This window comes from Rhinatrema bivittatum, chromosome 11 (assembly GCF_901001135.1).
Source record: "Rhinatrema bivittatum chromosome 11, aRhiBiv1.1, whole genome shotgun sequence".
Taxonomy (NCBI): domain Eukaryota; kingdom Metazoa; phylum Chordata; class Amphibia; order Gymnophiona; family Rhinatrematidae; genus Rhinatrema; species Rhinatrema bivittatum.
In genome coordinates, this window is record NC_042625.1 from 29,911,172 (window position 1) to 29,923,543 (window position 12,372).

The 12,372-nt window shown below is 49.5% G+C and overlaps 1 protein-coding gene across 1 annotated transcript in view; it reads left to right on the forward strand.

The window, feature by feature from the left end:
- The window catches only part of LOC115100985 (acetyl-CoA carboxylase 2-like), a 982,255-nt gene that overhangs the window by 377,435 nt on the left and 592,448 nt on the right, over positions 1 to 12,372 (forward strand).

The window sequence follows — 12,372 nt, forward strand, 5'->3', positions numbered from 1 at the left end:
GTCCCTCATTCCCTGTACGTACCAGGATCAGTCCAGACTGCTGGGTTATGCCTCCCGTCCAGCAGATGGAGTCAGAGAAAAGCTGAAAAGCACCCCCTAGATATACTGGTGTGCCACCTGCGATCCCTCAGTATATCTCTGACTCCAGCAGATTGAGAGGCATAACCTGCGGCCCTGATCTTTTTTAAATTTGAGTTTGGTTATTCAGGTTTGACTTTTTGCTGACCTTTGACTAGATCAATTTCTTTTGGTTTAAGGTAGTTAGCTCAGCGGATAGGTTTGGTTTCTGTCCTTTCTTTTCACATGCTCTGGGCGAAGTTCTGATTCTTGGCAGGCTTGGCAGGGCAGTGCCCTAAGGCCTATTTCCCAGAGATAGTGATCCCTTGGGACCAGGGGGAGTATTCACCGGTGGGCCGGTCACGCTCCCCCCCTGTATGTATATTCCAGGGGTGTTTCACCTCTGAAGGGGGCTCATCTATCACAGAAAGGAAGCGGAGATCATATTTTCCTTTTGTTAAAAAAAAAAAGAGGAAAGCATACAGTAAGTCCTGTTGGTGGCAGGCTGTTTGATCGCTTTGTTGGGACCCGGCCTGCCACGCTAGGGTCCCGGGACTCCGGAGGGGGTGGCCTGGTCAACCGGCGTGTTTTTATTTTATGTCAGTCACAGCTCTGCTGTTTTTGCGCGCAGCTTCGGGCTGCTATGCTGCGTGCGTTGGCCTGCATGGCCTGCGGGGAGACGCGCGAAACGCGGAGAGTGCCGTCGGCTCGCGGGCAGAGGTCGGCCCCGCCCCCACTCGAAGAGGGAGCGGCGGCCATCTTGTCCATGCCGAGCAGCAAAGATGCAGCGTCAGACGGAGGGGATTTCCCTCCTGATTCTCCTCCGGCCCTCAGCCCACAACGAGATCGCAATTTTGCGGCGCATAAACCCCCCCCTCCCCCCAGACCCGCGGAGACAGCTTTAAAATGGCAAGTGCCATTTTCTTTGCGGTTTGTTCTGCTGATGCAGGGGCTGGCTGGGAGGGCTACCGCTTGAGGCAGAGGCTGGCTGGGAGGATGCGGGTCCCTGCCCCCCTAAAGTCTCCAAGTCCGCTGCAGGCGCTGGGAATGCAGGGGTTCGTTGTCCCCGGCCGCCAGTAAATCCGGGGGATGCAGAGCCAGCTGTCCCGTTCCCAGACCCCTTGATTCAGAGAACATATCACTGAAACCTTATTAGAATTACACTGGTTACCCATTGAACAAAGAATACAATACAAAACTTTATGCACCATTCATAAACTGATACACGACGAAAAAGCAGAGTGGCTGAACACAGCCCTCCGCTTACATACCCCACACAGATACCTAAGGTCAGCAAACAAAGCACTGCTAACTATACCATCAGTCAAAACAGCCAGATTAACACAAGTAAGGGACAGGGCCCTATCACTAGCAGGACCGATAATATGGAACACCATGCCGGTAGAAATCAGATTGGAAAGAGACATCAAAACATTCAGAAAAAATTTAAAAACATGGCTATTTAAGCAAACATACCACAAAGAGAATCAAGAGTAGAACCCAGGGAACTGTTAGTTGCGGTCAAGCAAACACCCACACAAACACACTCCTCCCTTCTTGAAGTGTGTCTCCTCTCCTATATTCTAATCTCCACCTTTATCTTAAACTTCAAAGAAATAAAGTTAAGTAACACCAAACTTTTAGCAGAGTTAGAAAATCTAGACACAACTTATAACACTCACCAAATAGTACTTATTATGATATAATGTTACAGTATTTTTGATGGCACCTGTGTAAGAGTTAGAAGTCCAGACACTGTATGCAACATAGTTTTTGTGCCTTATTGTGAACCGTTGTGATGGCACCCGCTTAACGACGGTATAGAAAAAGATTTTAAATAAATAAATAAAATAAATAAATTCAGGATGGCGGGGGTGATTTAGAGGGAAATGTCCCGGTTGAAGGGGATGACCCCCAGATCCTCCGTTTGGTAAGGATGAGCTGGATCCCTTAATCCCGCAGGTCTTGAAAGAGCTTGAGATTCCGGCCCCCCCGCTGGAAACAGATGTTTCCCCAGGGGATTTTGTTTTGGCTGGAATTAAGGGACCCCCTCAGAGCTTCCCATTTCATCCAAAATTATTTCAGATAGTATCTAAGGAATGGGATTTTCCAGAGGCCTCATTAAGGGTTAGCAGGGCTATGGAGAAGCTGTACCCCCTCCCGGCTGAGTCATTAGATCTTCTCAAGCTACCCAAAGTGGACTCAGCGGTCACGGCCATAATTAAATATACTACTATTCCTGTGACGGGGGGAGCAGCGCTTAAGGATCTCCAGGATAGGAAGCTGGAGGTTTTGTTGAAGCGCATTTTTGTGGTTTCTGCATTGGGTGTCCGGGCCGCGGTCTGTAGCAGCCTCATGCAGAGGGCTACGCTTTACTGGGTACAGCAGTTGCTTACAGCCCATGAAGAGGCGGAGCAGGCAAACCGCATGGAATCTGCGGTCGCATATACTGCAGACACCTTATATGATCTCCTTCGGACTTCCGCCCGCACTATGTCCTCGGCGGTATCCGCAAGGCGCTTGCTATGGCTTTGACACTGGTCTGCGGATGCTTCCTCCAAGTCCCGACTAGGTTCCTTCCCCTTTAGGGGAAATGGTTGTTCGGAGACGAGCTGGAGCAGCTCATTAAGGACTTGGGGACAATAAGGTCTACAAGTTGCCAGAGGACAAGCCCAAGCAGTTTCGCACTTTTGGGAATTTCAGAGGCCGTTTTCATGGTCAATGACGATTCCATGCGGGGAGGGGTGTTTCTTCCGCACAGAGACAACAGGCGTCTCAGTCACAGGCTTGGACGCAATCCTTTCGTGGCAGACGGCCTCAACATTCGGGGGCATCGCACGCCTTTACCCCCAATAAGAAGGCACAATGAAGCAGCACCGGCCCATTCCTCCGTTCCTTTAATCGGGGGTCGCCTGTCCCTGTTTCGGGAGGAATGGGTCAAGATAACATCGGACCAGTGGGTCCTCGACGTTATAAGTCACGGTTACGTTTTGGATTTTGCTCGCCCGCTCCAAGATCTGTTTTCTTGTGTCCCCTTGCGGCCCTCCGGCAAAGCAGCAAGTTATTGCGCAGACGTTGAACCGTTTACGGGCGCTGGGAGCGGTGGTCCCAGTCCCGCCTGCCGAGCGTTGGACCGGTCTGTATTCCATTTACTTCGTGGTTCCAAAGAAGGAAGGAACGTTCCGACCGATCTTGAGGTGAACAGAGCTTTGCGTGTTCCGCGTTTTCGCATGGAGATGCTGAGGTCTGTCATTGCAGCCGTCCACAAGGGAGAATCTTTGGCTTCTTTGGATCTAACTGAGGCGTATCTCCACATTGGAATCCAGGAGCACCATCAGAGATTTCTGAGGTTCATGGTTCTGGGGGACCATTATCAGTTTTGCGCCCAGTTTTCGTTTTGGCGACAGCCCCCAGAATTTTCACCAAAGTATTGGTGGTGGTCAGGGTTTGTCGTCGCCGCCAAGGGATACTAGTGCATCCCTATCAGGACGATTGGCTCATAAGGGCCAAGTCGGAAGCTCTGTGCAAGCTAGCGGTTCAGTCAGTGATGGAGCAGCTAAGGTGCTAGGTTGGGTGATCAACTTCCCGAAGAGCCATCTAACCCCAACTCAGCACCTGGAGTTTCTGGGAGCCCGATTCGATACCTCGGAGGGCAAAGTGTTTTTTCCACGACAACGAATGTTGGAACTGCCATGGCCTATGGCCTGGGATTATTTACAGGTACTTGGGCATATGGCTTCTACTCTGGAAATGGTCCCTTGGGCTTTTGCTCATATTCGCCCTTTGCAGGGGGCACTGCTTTCCCGCTGGGATCCCAAATCAGAGGACTACAACATGCTATTGCCCATGCCGGAGCCGGCACGGTCCAGTCTCAGTTGGTGGTTAATACCGGACCATCTCCTTCAGGGGGTGGACTTGGAATCTCCACCTTGGATCATTGTTACGACGGATGCCAGTCTATCCGGGTGGGGGGCGGTCTGTCAGTCCCAAGCAGTGCAGGGACGATGGTCCCCCCGGCAGGCCACATGGTCCATCAATCGCTTGGAGACCCAGGTGGTTCATCTGGCCTTGCGTCAACTCCTCCCAATGGTGCACCGTCGGGCGGTGCGAATTCTATCAGACAATGCGACCACCGTGGCGTTTATAAACAGGCAAGGAGGCACAAGAAGTCGCCCGGTGGCTGCCGAAGTGACTTTGTTTATGGCCTTGGCGTAACGCAGTCTGACCCGCATCGCGGCCTCACACATCGCAGGCGTGGACAATGTTCAGGCAGATTTTCTCAGTCAACAACACTTGGATCCAGGAGAGTGGGAACTGTTGGCCGAGGCGATGCAACTCATAACTCGACGTTGGGGGACACCGCGCTTGGATTTAATGGCGACTCGGCGAAACGCCAAAGTGGCTCGCTTCTTCAGTCGAAGGAGGGAACACGGATCGGAAGGGGTGGATGCGCTGGTACTTCCGTGGCCTCCACGCATCCTCCTTTATGTGTTTCCCCCGTGGCCCCTGGTGGGAAAGGTGTTAAGACGCATCGAATCTCACCGGGGTCTGGTAATTTTAGTGGCCCCGGAGTGGCCAAGAAGGCCGTGGTTTGCGGATCTGATCAATCTGGCGGTGGACGGTCCATTGCGTTTTGGTCATCTCCCGAATCTTCTGAGTCAAGGCCCAGTATCTTTCCATTTGGTGGATCGCTTTTGTCTAGCAGCTTGGCTTATGAGCGGAGACAACTGAGAAAGAAGGGTTACCCGGAAGCGGTGATTTCTACTCTTCTCAGGGCACGTAAGTCCTCGACGTCTCTCGCCTATGCTAGAGTTTGGAAGGTCTTTGACTCCTGATGGAGTAGGTTAAAGCTGTCGCCATGGAGGGCCTCTTTGGGGCATATTCTCGCGTTTTTGCAGGATGGTTTGAAAAAGGGCTTAGCTTACAGTTTGCTTCGCGTGCAGGTAGCGGCCCTGGGCTGTCTGAGGGGCAGGATTGATGGTTCTTCTCTTGCCTGCCACCCGGACGTTGCTCGTTTTTTACGAGGGGTTAGGAATTTGCGTCCCCCTGTTAGGGCTCCATGTCCATCCTGGAGCTTGAATTTGGTTCTTCGTGGTCTCTGCACTTCTCCATTTGAACCTATCAAGAGAGCTACTTTGAAGGATTTAACTCTCAAGACAGTATTTCTAGTGGCTATTTCTTCAGCACGTCGTGTTTCGGAACTTCAGGCATTGTCATGCAGGGAGCCGTTTTTTGCGTATATCTGAGTCTGGGGTGTCCCTGCGCATGGTACCTTCTTTCTTGCCTAAGGTGGTTTCGGCCTTCCACGTCAATCAGACGGTGGAATTTCCTGCCTTCTCTGAGGAGGATATCCGCTCTTCTCAAGGTCGGGATCTGAGGCGTTTGGATGTCCGTCGGGCACTTCTGCGGTACTTGGAAGTGACTAATGATTTTCGACGGTCGGACCATCTATTTGTTTTGTGGAATGGCCCCAAGAAGGGTCTTCAGGCTTCCAAGACTACTGTCGCCCGCTGGTTGAAAAGTGCGATTGCTTCCGCATACATTGGGTGCGGACTGCCTGTACCGGATGGGCTTAAGGCTCACTCTCTTCGTTCTCAGGCGGCATCATGGGCTGAAAGTCAGTTTGTGACTCCCCAAGAGATTTACAGGGCGGCCACTTGGAAGTCCTTGCACACATTTGGTAGCACTGTGATTCGAGCGGGACTCTCTGGGTCCCACCCCATTTAAGGCGGCTCGGGTACATCCCAGCAGTCTGGACTGATCCTGGTACGTACAGGGAAAGGAAAATTAGTTTCTTACCTGATAATTTTCGTTCCTGTAGTACCTAGGATCAGTTCAGAAGCCCGCCCAAGTCTTTTGCTACTGGAGAGTCCGCTCGTATTTCTTTCTGTTCCTTTGGCTCCTTACATTTCCTGCAGCTGCAGAGTATCGGAATACGTGTTGATGCGTAGTTTCAGGCAAGTTATACAGGGTTTTCTATTTTCATATAGGGAGACAAGTTTGTGTTTTCAGAGCACTAGGCCTACTTGATCTAGTCATTGGTTGAGTTAAAGGAGTTTACTATTCAGCAGGAGTGGATGTTTCTGTGATTCATTCTGCTTTGATATTCTTTATACTGAGGGATCGCAGGTGGCACACCATATATCTAAGGGGTGCTTTTCAGCTTTTCTCTGACTCCATCTGCTGGACGGGAGGCATAACCCAGCAGTCTGGACTGATCCTAGGTACTACAGGAACGAAAATTATCAGGTAAGAAACCAATATCCTCCCAGGGGTTTGTGAGGTCCTGGTGGAGTCATCTCCCCTGGTTTTGAGGCAGACAAGCAGGGAATTGGTGAACCTTCTGGTAACTCGTCCAGAGGTTGCCATGGGATGGACATCTGATAGTCCAGATCCCTCATCCCCCACGAGGTAGTGATGCCCCTGGCTGACAGCTCTGCAAGTGCAAACTTGAATAGCAGGGAAGTATTCCTTTTTTTTTTTCTTGTTTGCTAGCGCTGGTGCTTAAAATTAAATAAAAAAAGAAAAAAAAAACCAGAAGCAGAGTCTGCCATTTCTTCCTGTGGCTGCAGCTTGCAGGTGGTTGACAGCCAGGGGATCGTGCAGCAGGCTAAATAGGCAGGGTTTGTGCTCTCGGTGTATAGAGGGAGGAAAGGGCTCTTTGGAAGTCTCTCCCCCTGGATCTCCAGGCCTTCAGCGGGTGAGGTGCTTTTCGACACGGGAGCAATGGCCATTTTGTCTAAGGCAGCAAGGCTGTGGGCAACAGCATACAGAGTAGGGAAATCTCCTCCAGTGTCGTCTCCTGCTTTACACAAAGTTGCTTGTGGCCAGAGTGGTTCCGAGGGAGAAGATTTCCCTCTGGATTCAGCCGGTGTGGATGCTGGGGATTTTCCCCTGGGGGGGGGGATAAGGATGAGTCCCAGATCTTTCTACTAATTTTGTCCTCTTGATGCATAAAACTTATTTGACAAAAAAGGAAGCCGCAGAGTGTGGGGCTTGGTTGGGCGGAAAATCCGAGTCCCGGTCCACAGAGGAAGGGGAGGTTCCTTCCAAAAAGCAGCGTATGGAGGACATTCACAGGGCTGTGGGCCAGTTTGCGGCATCCTGGGATATGCAGGGGGACACGGATGAATTTGAAGACCTTGATGCAGTGCCAGGGGTGGCTCCTGGAGCAGGGCCTCTGCCATATGGCTCAGCAGATATGGGTATTGTGGATGGAGATCCTGAGGATGTGTCTGTAGCAGAAGGTAATGATTCCAAGATCGTGAGGCTTTTCCATAGGGATGAACTTTGGCCTTTGATTCCGATGGTGGTCCAGGAGCTGGGAATTAAAGTGTCGCAGGAGGAATCCGACTTGGAGGATGTAGACCTTGTCCTGGATGGGTTGCATGGCCCAGCGAAGCCTTTTCCTCTCCACAAGTTTGTGAAGAAACTAGTGGATAGGGAGTGGAACACTCCAGAATCCGGCTTGAGAGTCGGTAGAGCTATGTCCAAGCTTTATCCTTTACCAGAGGAGACCTTGGAGTTCCTAGCTCATCCCAAGGTTGATGCCTCAGTGTCAGCAGTCACCAAGAAGACTACCATTCCTGTTGCTGGTTCAGCAGGATTGAGAGATGTGCAGGATTGTAAGCTGGAGCTTCATCTCAAAAGGATTTTGAGGTTTCTCCTTGGCAATTAGAGTGCATTATGTAGCAGCCTTATGTAGAGGGCCTGTTTGCGCTGGGTTCAGCAGTTACAGGAGATGCAGGCTATGTCATAAGCAGTGGTGGAGGGAGCTGAGCACCTGGAGGTCATGGTGGTTTATGAAGCAGATGCCTTTTATGATCTTAATAACAATCTCCTCCAGGATCATGATGTTGGCAGTGTTGGCTAGAAGGTTGCTGTGGTTGAGAAATGGGTCAGAGGATGTGTGGTCCAAAGCTCAGTTAGGGGCTTTTCCTTTCAAGTGCAAGCTCTTATTTGGAGAGGACCTAGAACAGATTATGAGGCATCTGGGAGAGTCCAAGGTGCATAAGCTACCAGAGGATAAACCTAGAGGACGGGAAGTTTTTCCCACTCATCCTAGATTTAGAGACAGGTGGAGATGTCACCAAGCTAAGGGGTCCAGTGAGTCTCAAAGGCAGCCCGTGGGAAGATCTCAGTTTTGGGGTGGCTGGAGGCAGTCTAGGGACAAAGCAGGAGCAGCAAAGACCTCATAATGAAGTGTGGCTGCTCCACTCTTCGGTTCCTGCTGTCAGAAGGCATCTAACAGTCTTTTTCGAGGATTAGTCCAAAATTACCACAGACCACTGGGTGTTAATTGTAATAAAATTGGGCTGCACATGAGAATTTGCTCATTCCATTCGAGATTATTTCCTGATGTCCCCTTGCTCTTCTCTTGCTAAGCGAGTAGTGGTCCAAGGCACAGTGGACCTCCTGCTGCAATTGGGGGCAATTGGGGGCTCGGTTCCGCGAGCAGAGCAAAGAATGGGGAGGTACTTCATTTACTATGTGGTGGCAAAGAAAAAGGGGGTCTTTTTGCTCAATTCTGGACCTGAATTGGGTGAATGTGGCCCTCAAAGTTCTGAGTTTCCTTGTGGAGACTCTGCAGTCGGTTGTTGCAGTGGTTCAAAAGGGGAGTTCCTGGCATCTCTAGATCTGACAGAAGCTTATCTACATATAGCTATCAGACAGGAGCACCAGTCATTTCTCTGCTTTATGATTGTAGGAGAACATTTCCAATTTCGTTTGGGAATGGCGCCATGGACATTTACCAAGTTGATGGTAGAGTGGCAGCGGCCTTACAGAAGGAAGGTGTGCTGGTGTATCTGAGCAAAGTCAGAAGAGCTCTGCCGGCAGTCTGTGCAGAAGGTGCTGCAATGATTGCAGTTGGTAGACTGGGAAGTGAACTTTGCGAAGACTCATCTCACCCCATCCCAGACCCTGGACTATCTTGGGGCTTGGTTTGAAAGGTATTCCTGACAGATGAGAGAATCTCGAAGTTGTAGAGACAGGTACGTCATCTTCTGGATTTGGAGATACCTAGGACGTGAGATTATTTGCAAGTCCTGGGCTCTGTGGCTTCGATATTGGCCTTGGTCCCTTGGGCTTTCGCTCACGTGGCCTCTTCAGAGGGCTCTCCTATCCAGGTGAAATTCATTGTCAGAGGAGTTTTACCTTCCTCTCAAAGGAGAAGGCAGGGTGAGCCTCTTCTGGTGGCTTCTGTGGGCCAATCTGGAACTTGGTGTTGAGTTGGAGGTTCTGGATTGGGTGTTGGTCACCACTGATGCCAGTTTTTCAGGCTGGGGAGCAGTGTGCCAGGATCGGTCAGCACAGGGCTTGTGGTTGGTCTGTCAGTCAATCAGAGACGAGAGCAGTCAAATGTGCTTTACTTGCCTTGCTGCCATTGCTGCGCGGGTATCTGGTCAGAGTCTTGTTGGACAGCGCAACAATGATAACTTACATCAACCAACAAGGGGGGGTACCAAGAATCGGGCAGTGGCTTAGGAAGCTCAGGAGTTGATTCTTTGAGCGGAACAGCACTTAGAGCGGATATTGGCCTCTCACATTGCCAGGGTTGACAATGTTCAGGTGGACTTTCAATGTTCAGGTTGGAGGACATTGGACCCCGGAGAGCAAGAATTGTCTGAGAGTGCTATGAGTGTAATTTGCAACAGATGGGGATTCCCCCCCCCCCCCCCCAATCTGGACTCAGTGGTGACCAGGGATAATGCCAAGATCTCATGTTTTTTTTCAGCAGGCAAAGAGAGTGCGGGTTAGAGGGCATCGATGCTCTGGTCTTACCCTGGCCTCAAGGTGTTCTGCTTTGTTTTTCCCCCATGGCCACTGGTTGGCAAGGCAATATGGCATATAAACATCCAGGCAACATGATTCTGGTGCCTCCAGAGTGGCCATGTTAACCATGATTTGCGGATCTCGTAAACAGGGCCATAGATGGGCCTCTGTGGTTTGGTCATCTGCTGAATCTTCTCAGCCAGAGTCCAATATTTTCAGAACAGGTGGCTCTCTTTTGTCTCGTGGCCTGACTTTTGAGAGGAGAAGGCTGAGAAAGAGAGACTATCCTTACTCGGTCATTACGACTTGTTGCAGGCCAGGCATTCTTCCACGTATGCAGCATATGTGCAAGTTTGATATGTTTTTGAATCCTGATGTATGGCCAATGGAGTGCAATCTCCACAGGCTATGGTTCTGCATGTTTTGTTCTTTCTTCAAAAGGGTTTGGTCAAGGGTGAAAGTAGCAGCATTGAGCTGTCTCCAAGATAGTTTGTAGGGTCATGCTCTATCGGCGGATCCGAATGTCATGTTTCCTACAAGGAGCAAAGAATTTGCAGCCTTCAGTGAGGAAGGCATGTCTGCCCTGGTATCTTAATCTGGTATTTAAAGGTTTGTGTGAGGCTCTGTTTGAGCCACTCAGAAGGGCAACTTTGAAAGACTTGATTCTGAAGGTGGTCTTGCTGGTTCGGCCAGGAGGATTTTGGAGATCAAGGCTTTGTCATAACAGGATCCCTTTCTGCAGATCTTGGAGTCAGGGGTTTCATTGTGTATGGTGCCTTCCTTCCTGCCCAAAGTGGTCTCGCCATTTCATGTTAATTGGTGGAGCTTCCAGCATTTCCAGATTTGGATTCCTCCGCACCTCAATCAAGGGAGCTTAGGCTATTGGGATATCTGAAAGTTATGAATGATTTTCTTAGATCAGACTAACTTTTCATTCTCTGGAGTGGGCCAAAGAAGGGGTGGCAAGCGACTAAAGCTACAATTGAGCGCTGGCTTAAGGAGGCAATTGCTTCAACATATATATCTAAGGGTTGAGAGCACACGCGACACGTGCTCAAGTGGCCTCTTGGGCCGAGGCACAGCAGGTGTCTCCTCAGGAGATTTGCAGGGCAGCTACTTGGAAGTCGCTGCACACTTTTGCCAGACACTATTGCTTGGATGTCAGGGCTCCGACCCCCAGGGGTTTTGGCTAGAGTTTCCTGCGAGTGGGACTGTCAGGGTCCCACCCACTTTAGGGGTGCTTAGGTACATCCCAGGAGTCTGGACTGATCTGGGTATATACAGGGAAAGGAAAATTGGTTCTTACCTGCTCATTTTCATTCCTATAGTACCACTGATCAGTCCAGAGACCCGCCTAGAGTACAGTGAGGGGTGTCTTCCACTCGTTCTGTTTGTATGATTGCAGAGTTGGTGGTTGCCACTGTTTTTCCTGTATCCTTTTCTGGAACAGATTGTACAATCCAGTTTTCAGTTGTTTTTACATCACCAGCCTCCTGTTCGATGAGAGTGGGGATGGCGGTTAAAGTTTGGCTTTGCTTGGGAGCAGGTCAGTACTGAGGGACTGCAGGTGGCAAACTAGGTTAAGTACAGTGTCAGTGAAATTTTGTCTCCATCTGCTGGCAGGGATGCAAAACCCCAGGAGTCTGGACTGATCTGTGGTACTACAGAAACAAAAATTAGCAGGTAAGAACCAATTTTCCTTTTGCATTTGTTCCTCCTCTTGTGGCTAATTGTAATTTATAAGGATGCAGGGACTATTTTAAGATTACCCTGCATAGAACTATGCTTAATTTCAGCTTTAAGAAGTAACTTAGTTGGACTTTGAGTGTGGATAAAAAAAGATTGGAAAGGTGTATTTCTAGAGTACAAAACATTTCCAAAGGAAATCTTAATATAAAGCACTACTTTTCAAAATGTTTGCATGTGTGTCTCCATGTCATTTTTGCAAATCTGTGCACAGTCCTCAGTTACAAGCCTAACTCTGGCCCCGATGTAATAAGGTGTGCTACCCACGAATTTGCCCATATTTTTTATGTGCAGACTTTACTCTCCATGCAGAAAGGAGTTTGCATGTAAAAAAATGTTCGTGTAAAACTACACTGAAATATAAGACCCAATGTCTACAACATGATACTTAATACAGGAAATCAATACATGTTATATATAGATGAAAATAGAGTGTACCTTCATACGATGCGAACCTGCCAGGTTCTGCTATTGTGTCTGTGAGCCACAAAACGGCTTCTAATCATTAGGTACCTCTATGAGATGGTTAGATTATGTTATTGTCCACGGGTATTGCACTTATCTCATGTTCACACAGTCAGTCTCGTGCCGCCGACACCGGGGTGTTTCGGAGCGAAGCTCCTTCTTCAAGGGCAGTACTTATGTAGGGAGAGACTGCTAAGACATTGTGGAAATCTACATAACATAAAAAACATACCATGACATTCATCCTTAAATTATTGACTTTTTATGTCACTTAATACGGTCACTATGAAGCTGGAAAGATACATACTTGCAATCGCGGCAGTTTCAGTA